We start from the raw sequence: 9,782 nt of genomic DNA on the forward strand, positions 1-9,782 counted from the left end.
CAATGAGTTCCCTTTTCTTAAGCTTGGAAGAAATACAACTCCCAGGGTCTTTAACAACTTAGATCCTCACTGAGGTAGTCAGTCCAGTCTTGCCAGAGGGGCTATTACAAGAGTATTGCTCTTTTGCATGTGTAGAAATATGGTTCCATGAGTGGAGGATTATTGATTTTTTGTTTTTGTTGACTCTCTTTTTTTGGAGTCCTGCTGTGTTCCTGTACTTCAGTCTCTGTGGGTCTATACAATGGCCATATACATCATACATGTTAAAAGAATGTGAGCTGTAGAAAGTTAATATTAATTGGAATATTTTTGTGAAATAATTTTCTCTTTAGCCCTCTCTGAAAAACCCTGATTCTAAACTGAGGGTGCAATTTCTCCCCTAGGCTATGGAAGCCAGTTGTGATTTCCCTTCTTTTGTTTGGATCTTGGAAGGATAACAGGATTTGGGGTAGAGCCCTGCAGCCACTTCACCCACTTGAAATATTAAATCAACAAACTCTAGCAACCATGCACTAGACAACCACATTGACCTGACCATGTGGCAGAATGTGTTGGCATCTTCTGGATCTCAATAAGGACACCCCCTTCTTGTGATGAAGTAATGAGGGAAGATTTGGGGTCTCTAAGTCTACCTCCTCTATGGTTATTTACCAATCAGAGATGGGAAGTGGGTATGTGTGTGGCTTTTGAGATTATGAGATTATGAGATCATGAAGGGTATATAAGATGTGTAATAGGGTTTTGTCTTAAAAAAGATAAAAAAGGAAGTTTTTGTACCCCAATGGGAAGTTTGGACTTTCAGTATGGAGAGGGGTAAAGAAAGGAGAACCCCTTCTCAAAGAGGGGTTCAGGGGAGACAGCAGATGTAACAAGTTGGTTCAGAGAGAGGAGAGAGGATTTGAAGATTTTTTCCCCCTTCTGCCTTCCCTCCTTAGCTAAAGCTGCTCTCCCCAATTTGCTCTTGTCCCTTGTGTCCCTGTTCCACTACTTGAGACCAAAAGGTCTCCCCTTGATCCGTTCATTCACACTCAGCTTGGGGAACAGATAACTTTTTTTTCTTCTTTCTTTTTTACTTCAGATAACTTTTAATGTTAACTCAATCAGGTAATACAGAAGGAATAACGGGCAGGGAAGAATGGGAAAAGGAATGTAGGAAAAGGGAGTCCCTTTCTCTATCTAAGCCCTTTTCCTCCCTCCTCATAATATTTATAGGTATATATGTTAACTTGTATCTAATGAAATCTGATTTATTCTGTACTTATGTTACCTCTCTAGTTATAATATTCCCTTTTCCACCCTAAACTACTGTCCCTATCAACGGTTAGTATTTTAACTCTCCTTTCTATCTATATTACTGGATTAGATCATTATTATGCTATATATATATACATACATGTCTGCTATTTTTACACATATGTTATATGTTATTGAAATACATATATACATATATATCATCAGATAGTAGAGATTTATTTACAGATATACAATTCATGGGCTGTCCTTATTTACAGCACATGTCAATGTGAAATTTGTTCATGTTCTAAATTTGTCATGGTGGATGCATATTTATTCCAATGTATATGTGTATGTACTTCCCTATATGTAAAGTTAATATGATCGGCGATTAATCTCATGTGACCCATTTTCCTGAAGTTCATTTCCCATAATGTCTTTGATTCAATGTTCTTTTCAGTTGTCTGTGTGTCTTCCATCCTTTGGTGTTGCTTGAAGTTTGTCACAGGTCCGGGGTGCCTTCTCCTTTACAGGACACATACTTGCCTGTTGTCTCACCTTGAAAGATGATCTCAGGTATCCAGAACAACAGGATCATGCATGTGTGTAAGATTAATGTGTGTGTGCATGTAAGAGTGAATATTTTGATGCATGTGAGTAAAACTTCATATAGGATGTTTGTGCCATCCACATGAGTGCAAGTGAGTTTTTTTTTTTTTAATGTAATGAATGTAGGTAACTTTTTAAATGTGTGATTGTAAGGGAGATTATTCTATTCCTATGTGGTTTATTGTAGAGGTTAATGATATTTTAGTCTAGGCTTGAAATTGAAATTTGTATATAGGTTTAATAATTCTAAGGTATTCTAAATCCATCCAAATAAACTCCCAGGTTCTGCAAGGAACTGCTTCTCCTATGTTTCACAGGCTACACTAATGGGGAGATCCTCAAATTTATACTATCTGTCTTGGGAATTATTCTATTTTGGTTTCATGTAATATTTTTTTTTCCCTTTGGGTAAGATGCTCCAAAAGCATCTTGGATGTTTTTTATCTACATTTACTGGGGTTCATGGACTTGTCTCAATTTTATATTTTTTCAGCCAGAGATTGTCATTATGTGCTTAGGGGCTTTCCTGATTTGATTAAAGTTTCTTTGTGGATCATGTGTCAGATCTTATGCCTAGTACCAGTCTGGGTTCTTATAAGGTTTTGTGTTGTTTGCTACCCTATAGAACTCAAACCAGTCCTGGTACCAAGTTCTCTATGATTCCAATTCACTTCCAATTCAGTGTCACTGTCCCTTAAGTCATATTTCTTACCAAATTCTTCATAACTACTGAGTCCTGTAATATACAGTATTTCCTCTACTGATAAAGAGTTTCCTATGTCTTCAATTGCTGAATCAGAATCAGGAAAAATTGTTTATTCTGAATTCAAGTGTTCACTATGCCAATTTGTGTCCCATTCATCTAAATTTTTGTAAACTTTATCATAAAGCTTTTCTTCTTCACTGTTTTGTTCAACTATTATTGTACCATTTGGTACTGTATCATCTGGGTCTGAGTCTGACTCTTGGTCACTGATTTCTGTACTCTCCAGGTCTTTCATTAGCTTTCGTTCAGTGACCCGTTGTAATTCTGTGTCAGGTGTTGTTAACCCAGGTTTTGTGTCTTGGTCTGACCCTATTTCAGTGATTTCTGTATCTCCCAATTCTTTTTCTATCTGTTTCCCAGTAATATGCTCTAATTCGGTGTCCTGTGGTGACAAATTTTATTCTTGTGGATTTACTGCTTCCTGCGGATCTGCTATCATTTTACTGGAGTGCACAGGTTCTACCATATCTTTTGGATCAGGTTCTTGTTTATCTACTCCCTCTTGTGAATCTGTTGACATAGAAACCATTCCATCTATGGTGGTATCTTCTGGAAATGACTTCGATACAGATCCACTTTGACCTGTATCACTGAGAGGTTTGTACTTTTATTTTCCCACTTTGATCCATACATATGGTTCCTGTATCTCTGCCTCATATTGCAAACTAGCTTTGTATTACTTTGGACCACAGCTGTCTGTGAGCTAACAGCTTGCTCAGAGGAAAGGTTTGTGTTCGTGTTAATTTCAATTTGAGAACTGCTTGGATGGTGTTTCTCTATCAAAGACTCTTCTGTTCCCACTTCCTTACATTGTTTTGCAGTCTCTAGTTCAGGGAATAGACAGTCATTGGAATTTTGGTATTGATCTGTGCCAAACCCATCCCCAGGACTGGTATCTTTGAGTGTTATAGGATTTCATGGATAAAAGTCATTGGCCTTTGAATTTAAGTTAGTTCTCACCTCATTTTCCTTTCTTTCCCCTCTTAGATGTATAAATGTATCAGTTTCAAAGTCTCTTGCAACAATGTCTTATTTAGCTATCTTATCAAAATGGTCTGGATACTTAAATTGCTGTTTGAAAGATTTGCTAGCCCTGTTTGTTTTTCCACTGTCTAGATCCATCCTGCAAGCTAAAAAATTTTCCAAAAAGGATTTAATCTGTTCCTTGCTTTTCTACATGCAGTTTTGTCTACCCATGTATTGTGAACCATAAATGTCATGTTTCATGTCTTCTATTATCTGTGCAATTTCATTTTCCACCTCAATTCTAAACTTTTGTACTTAAGTTGCTTCCCTTGGCATCTTGCCCAACTATCTGTTTCTCCACCACTAAAATTTTAGTTTTCATTTTCCTTTCAACCATCTCCCTTTTTTCCCTTTATGCTTATGCCCTCATGTGTCCTCTCCGGGGTGCCTCCCCTATTGGTCTTTTTTTTACTAGATGATGCTAGAGCCTGGCATCATGCGGTATAATGCTTATTTCTCGCTACAACTTCTGAATAACGGGGTTTTGCTCCAGAAGCTATTGCTGCTTCCATGGATTTCAGGTCTGGGGTCTCCTGTTCTCTAAGTCTGCAGTGAGAGCAAAATTGTTTGCTATTAGAGGCCTGTCTCCCATAGTTTTTGTTATTATATACTTTTCCCTAGCTAGCTCTCTCTTTTGCCCAAATACTCTTGTTTGGTTCAAGGCCATTTTGCCCCACTTTCACTCCTTGGTGTCAGTTCTGAATTTGAAGGGAGTCAACTAACTAGCTTAGATTTTCTTGATTAATAAACAAACTTAAAAATTAAGAAATAAAGCCTTTTGAGAATTCAGTCATTGCAGGAACAAGAGTTTACCATTCTCTTGCCAACTTAGAGATCATGAGACATACTCAAGGCAACATACAGTACAAAAATATTCCTAGCAGCTCTTTTTGTGATAGCAAAGAATTGGAAAATGAAGTGATGTCCATCAGTTGGGGAATGGCTAAACAAGTTATGGTATATAATTGTAATGGAGTACTATTGTACCATAATACATGATGAATAGGACCATCACAAAAAGAACCTGGAAAGACTTTCATGAAACGATTCAAATTGAAGTGAGCAGAACCAGGAGAACATTGGACACAGGAGGAGCAATAAGATATGATGATCAACTGTGAATGAAAAGTATTATCCACAATACAAGGATCCAGGAAAAAATACAAGGAAATCATGATGAAAAAGATTATCCACTCTTATAGAAGAATCTGACAAACTTTGAATTCAGATCAAAGCATGACATTCCTCATAAGTTTTTTTCTCTACTATAAGTGCTATGTCTTCTTTCACAGCATCATGAACATGGAAACTTATATGATAATACATGTAAAACCTATATCATATTACCTGCCATCCTGGGGAAGGGGAAGGATTGGAAGGCAGGGACCATGGATCAAGAAATGCCAAAAAATATTACTGAAATTGTATCAACATGTAATCTTGGAAGAATATTTTTTAAAAAGATTGATAACTTTGGGGTTGATGTCCAAGATAGGTAAAGAAATGGCAAGAGAGTACCTAGATGTTAAGAGAATGCAGTTGATGAATTCAAGTTACCTGATCCAGATAGACTACATTCTGGGGTACTGTAAGAACTGGCAGTTATAATTACTGAGCATTATCACTGATATTTGAATGATTATGGAAAAGAAAGTTACACAAACCTGGAGGAGGTTAAATGATGCTCTAATTTAAAAAAATTAAGAGAATGAAATCTTCAAGCCACAATGAACTTGACTTTGATTGCTAGGAAAATTCAAGAGTAGATCATTAAAAAGATGGTTGTAAAACACCTAGAAAGGGTAGTACGGTTTACAAAGACCCTGCTTGGTTCCATTGAGAACAGTCATGATAGGTTAACTTTGTTGTTTGTTTGTTTCTGCTAGCTTGTTAAGTTAGCAGATGAAAGAGATGATGTAAGTAGTGTTTGCCTAGATATAAGCAAAGCTTTTGGAAAATTATCTCATAATAGTTTCATAGAGAATATGGAGAAAGGGATTAGAAATAAGAGAATCACACAGATTAATCTGGATTCTAGTTGGATGACTAGACCGAGAAAATAGCTGTTAATGATTCAGTTTCAATGTGGTAAGAGGTCTCCAGGAGACTCCCCCAATGGTTCATGCTTGGGCCTGTCCTAGTTAACATTTTTTAAATCAATGATTGGGATACGAGTAAGAACAGCATGCGCATCAAATCTATAGATGATATAAAATTGGGGAGAGAAAGCTAACACATTGGGTATTGGAGTCAGGATCAAGAAGGATTTTGATAGTCTAGAGCAGTGATGGTAAATCTTTTAGAGACTAAGTGCCCAAACTGCAACCCTCAGACCACATGTAAGTCCTCCACCTTACCTAAGACAGGGCAGGGAGGAAGCACTCCAATTGGGCTGCTGGGCAGAAGGGTAGGTGATAAGAAAAATATTCTTAGGTGCATGTGGAAAGATGGTAGGGAGCAGCAATGAGCCATAGGTTTGCCAATACAGGTCTAGAGCCTAACCGGAATCTAATAAGATAAAATTCAATAAAAAATATGCCTTGTACTTGAGTGAAAAAACAAAAACAAAAACAAAAAAACCTTGGCAAATATAAGATGGAGGTAACATGGCTAGACAGCAGTTGTTCTGAAAAAAAGACCTAGGGGTTTTAATGGACTTTAAATTCCAGAAGAGTAAGCAGGATGATATCAGTCAATTAGCATTTTTTAAGTTTCTTCTATGTACCAGGGTGTGAGAATTTATTTTTTACATACTGTATTATTTCCGTATCTTGATCCTAGATTTGCAGCTTTCATCAGTCTGTTGACTTTTATATTTCCTTTGTTCTTAGAAATTCCAAGGAATGTTTCCCCACATAAAGTCTAATTAATAGATAAAGCTCTTTCTACTATTACATGACCACTCACCATCACCTATGGGAGTGAGGAGAGGTTGACATTCTAGATAGACTGCTGCTTTATTAACTATTCACCAATCAGAAATGTCTTGGGAACACAGACCATCAATTTATCAGTTAAACATTAGCCAAATCAATAAATTAATATTCGTACCCAGAAATCAGTGTCTCAAACTTTGTACTTGTAACAAGGCTTTGTGCTGAGCACTAGAGATACAAAAAAAGTAAAGATAGTATTTGCTTTCAAGGGGCTCAAAGTTTAATGGAGGAGACAACATACATACAACTAACATGATATATACAGGATGAACTGGGGATGTTCTCAGAGGGAAAGTATTAGCATTAAAGTGAACAGAGAAGGCTTCATATAAAAGGTGGGACTTTAGATGAGACTTGAAGGAATTAGACTGCCAAAAAGCTAAAAAGATCTTGGTCTCTTCCTTCCAAAACAAGTGAATAACTCCACTTTATTATGCCTTTATCAAACATGTGTGTTTAGCTTTGGGCACCATGGTTTAAGAAGGATACTTATATGTTAGAGAGTGTCCACAGGGATATGGAGCAAGGTTGACAAAAAACTTTAGATCTATACAATATGAATTTCAGTAGAAGCAACAAGACATTTAACTTGGAGAAAAGAAGATTCAGCTGAGATATGTACCTATCTTCAAATATTTCACGGATTGCCTAGGGATGGAGTAATTATTATCACTCTGTTTTGATTCCAATAGCAGAAGCAAGAATAATGGATGGAAGGTACAAAGAATCCAATTTAGGCTTGATGCATGAAAAAATCTCCTGCTGATTAGAGCTATCTGAAGTGGAATGGGTGGCTTTGCCTTGTGAAAGTTGGTAGGTTTCCCTTGCTTAGAAGTCTTTAAGCAGAAGCTAGATGACCATTAATAATTATACTTGTCATATAGGGAATTCCTTTCTGAAATAAGGTAACCAAGATTGCCTCTAAGTTCCTTTCTAGTTCTCAAATTCTATGATCCTAAAATTCGATAATTTTCTTTTTAATCTCAGAAGATATTTGGCATTTTAAAAATGCTCTGGCCTTAAAAATAGCCATCTATCTTCAAATCCTGAATAGTCAATTCATTAAATTTAGTCCAAAAAACCAAAATTATAACTATTCACTGCAGTTATGTCTACAGAATATTATTAATACCCTGGGAGCTTCCTCTAAGCAGTTTCCCAATTAATGGAGTAACTAAATTCATCTTATTAACTAGTAGAGGAAATGATAATTCCCCAAATCCCATAGACAATAAAAGACCCCACAGAGAAGAATGAAACAGTGACATGGCTTTCCATCAAGTTCTCCTCTATTCATTATTGAAATATTAGAAAAGTAAAATATATATATTAAATTGGAGGAGGAAAGGGGGAAGTAAATTACCATTTCTAGAGTGCTTTCTATGTGCTAGGCACTGTGTTAATGACTTTTTACATCATTATTTCATCTAATCATATGGCAAATAATAGCTGTATCTTTAATTGTTTTTTCTTTCTGTCACAACTTGACAGCTACTCAAAATGAGGAAAAATAATATGCAAAAGAATGAAAAAAATTCTCATTTTGACTTTTATGTAATACTTTTTGTTCAGTGTATGCATTTACTATATTTGTTGCACCTTCATTGAAGTCCTGTTGTGATGCTTCATTTTGAGTGTTCTGGAGAACTTTTCCTGGGGTAGTCAATCCCTGCCAAGAAGGAAGGGTTATAAAAGGCACCTGATCATTCTGTCAGGCAAGGATTAGCTGAGCTGTATTCACAGAAGTTCATCAGAAGGGCACTAGAAGGGGATTTTTGGCCATAGCAGCTCTCAGAGGCTTCCAGGTCACAGATAGCTTTCAAATCTTTGGAGCAATAATTATATCATAGTAGCTTTCAATCATAGATATATAGGTCTGAGGAAAATGTAGGTTTAGTGTAAAGAAAAGCTTCCTCATAATTAAAACTAAACAAAAGTGAAATGGGCTGCCCTTGGAGGAAGAAAGACTGGTGACTACTTGTTGAAAATATTGTGGGGATTTCAGTTATAGCCTGGTTTGGACCAGTGGGATGCAGTGAACCTTAGCAAAAGGAAGTGAAGTCAGTGAAGTTTGCTTTCTCCAGTCTCCCCTTTTTGTGCTTCTCTGAAGACTTTGTGACTCTGGAAACTGCCTCCTTCCAGAGTGCTCTAAGGCTACTCTAATTAGGTCTCTTCTTTCTTGAAGTTCTCAAATCTTTCTTCCTTTCCCTAACACTCTGATAAACCTGAGCATCCTGATTTCAAGTAGATATTTAGAAAAGTGTATAAATGAGTGCCACTGAGTGAGGATCTGCCACAGTAGCCTTTTTGGTCCTGGAACCAGGAACTCGACTTCTGGAGTAACTGTGAATGATGAAGTAGTCATAGTTTTTAATGACATGAAAGTAAGGATATATTCTATACAAGAGGAGATAAAAAAAAAAGAAAGCAGTTCTCGTGCTTAAGTGATAACAAAAAAACCCCCAAATAATTGTAGATAAAGCAAAGCAGAACTTGGTAGATGGCATTGGTGATACTTTAGAGGACTCCTACTCAATTTTTGTGAAGTTGCTTCCTCTGAATGATTGCCTATATGCTTTGGATGATGCCACATACGAGAAAAAAAGAGTCTAAGAAAGAATACCTAGTATTTCTATTCTGGGCTCCTGAATGTACACCTTTAAAAAGCAAGATGATTTATGCTAGTTTTAAAGATGCCATTAAAAAGAAATTTACAGGTATTAAACAAGAGTGATGAGTAAATGGCTTGGATGATATTAAGGATCGTTCAGCTCTTGGAGAGAAATTGGGAGGCAATGTAGTGGTTTTCCTTGAAGAAACCTTTATAAAATGAATTTAAAGTGCCATCTGGAAATAGCTTTCATTTCTGCAGCTCCATCATCTGGAATAGTGTTAGGTTTCTGGCCCTTACCAAATCTTCCCAGGAAACACAAAAAAGATGCCATTAATTTAAGCCACCTACAAAGGATTGCCATTGGAATGATTTATCCTGGTTGTTTTATATAGAACTCAAGGAATACCTTCACATTACATTTTAACCAAAAACAAATTGGCCTTATATGCATCCTTTGGAAAACTAAGATGAATATAATAGTCAATATGAAGGGTTAGCTAATTGAATGCCACTGGTTAGATGCCAAACTTTATTCAGGATTACTTAGGGTTGCACTTGATTGCTGTTCCTGAAGTTCTTGTGCTTTTGTACATATATG

The 9,782-nt window shown here is 36.5% G+C and overlaps 1 pseudogene; it reads left to right on the top strand.

Moving 5' to 3' along the window:
* The first annotated feature begins 8,856 nt into the window (after positions 1-8,856).
* On the top strand, positions 8,857-9,497 carry LOC100028990 (cofilin-2-like; annotated as a pseudogene).
* The last annotated feature ends 285 nt before the right edge of the window (positions 9,498-9,782 follow it).

The sequence above is a fragment of the Monodelphis domestica genome, chromosome 3 (genome assembly GCF_027887165.1).
Source record: "Monodelphis domestica isolate mMonDom1 chromosome 3, mMonDom1.pri, whole genome shotgun sequence".
Taxonomy (NCBI): domain Eukaryota; kingdom Metazoa; phylum Chordata; class Mammalia; order Didelphimorphia; family Didelphidae; genus Monodelphis; species Monodelphis domestica.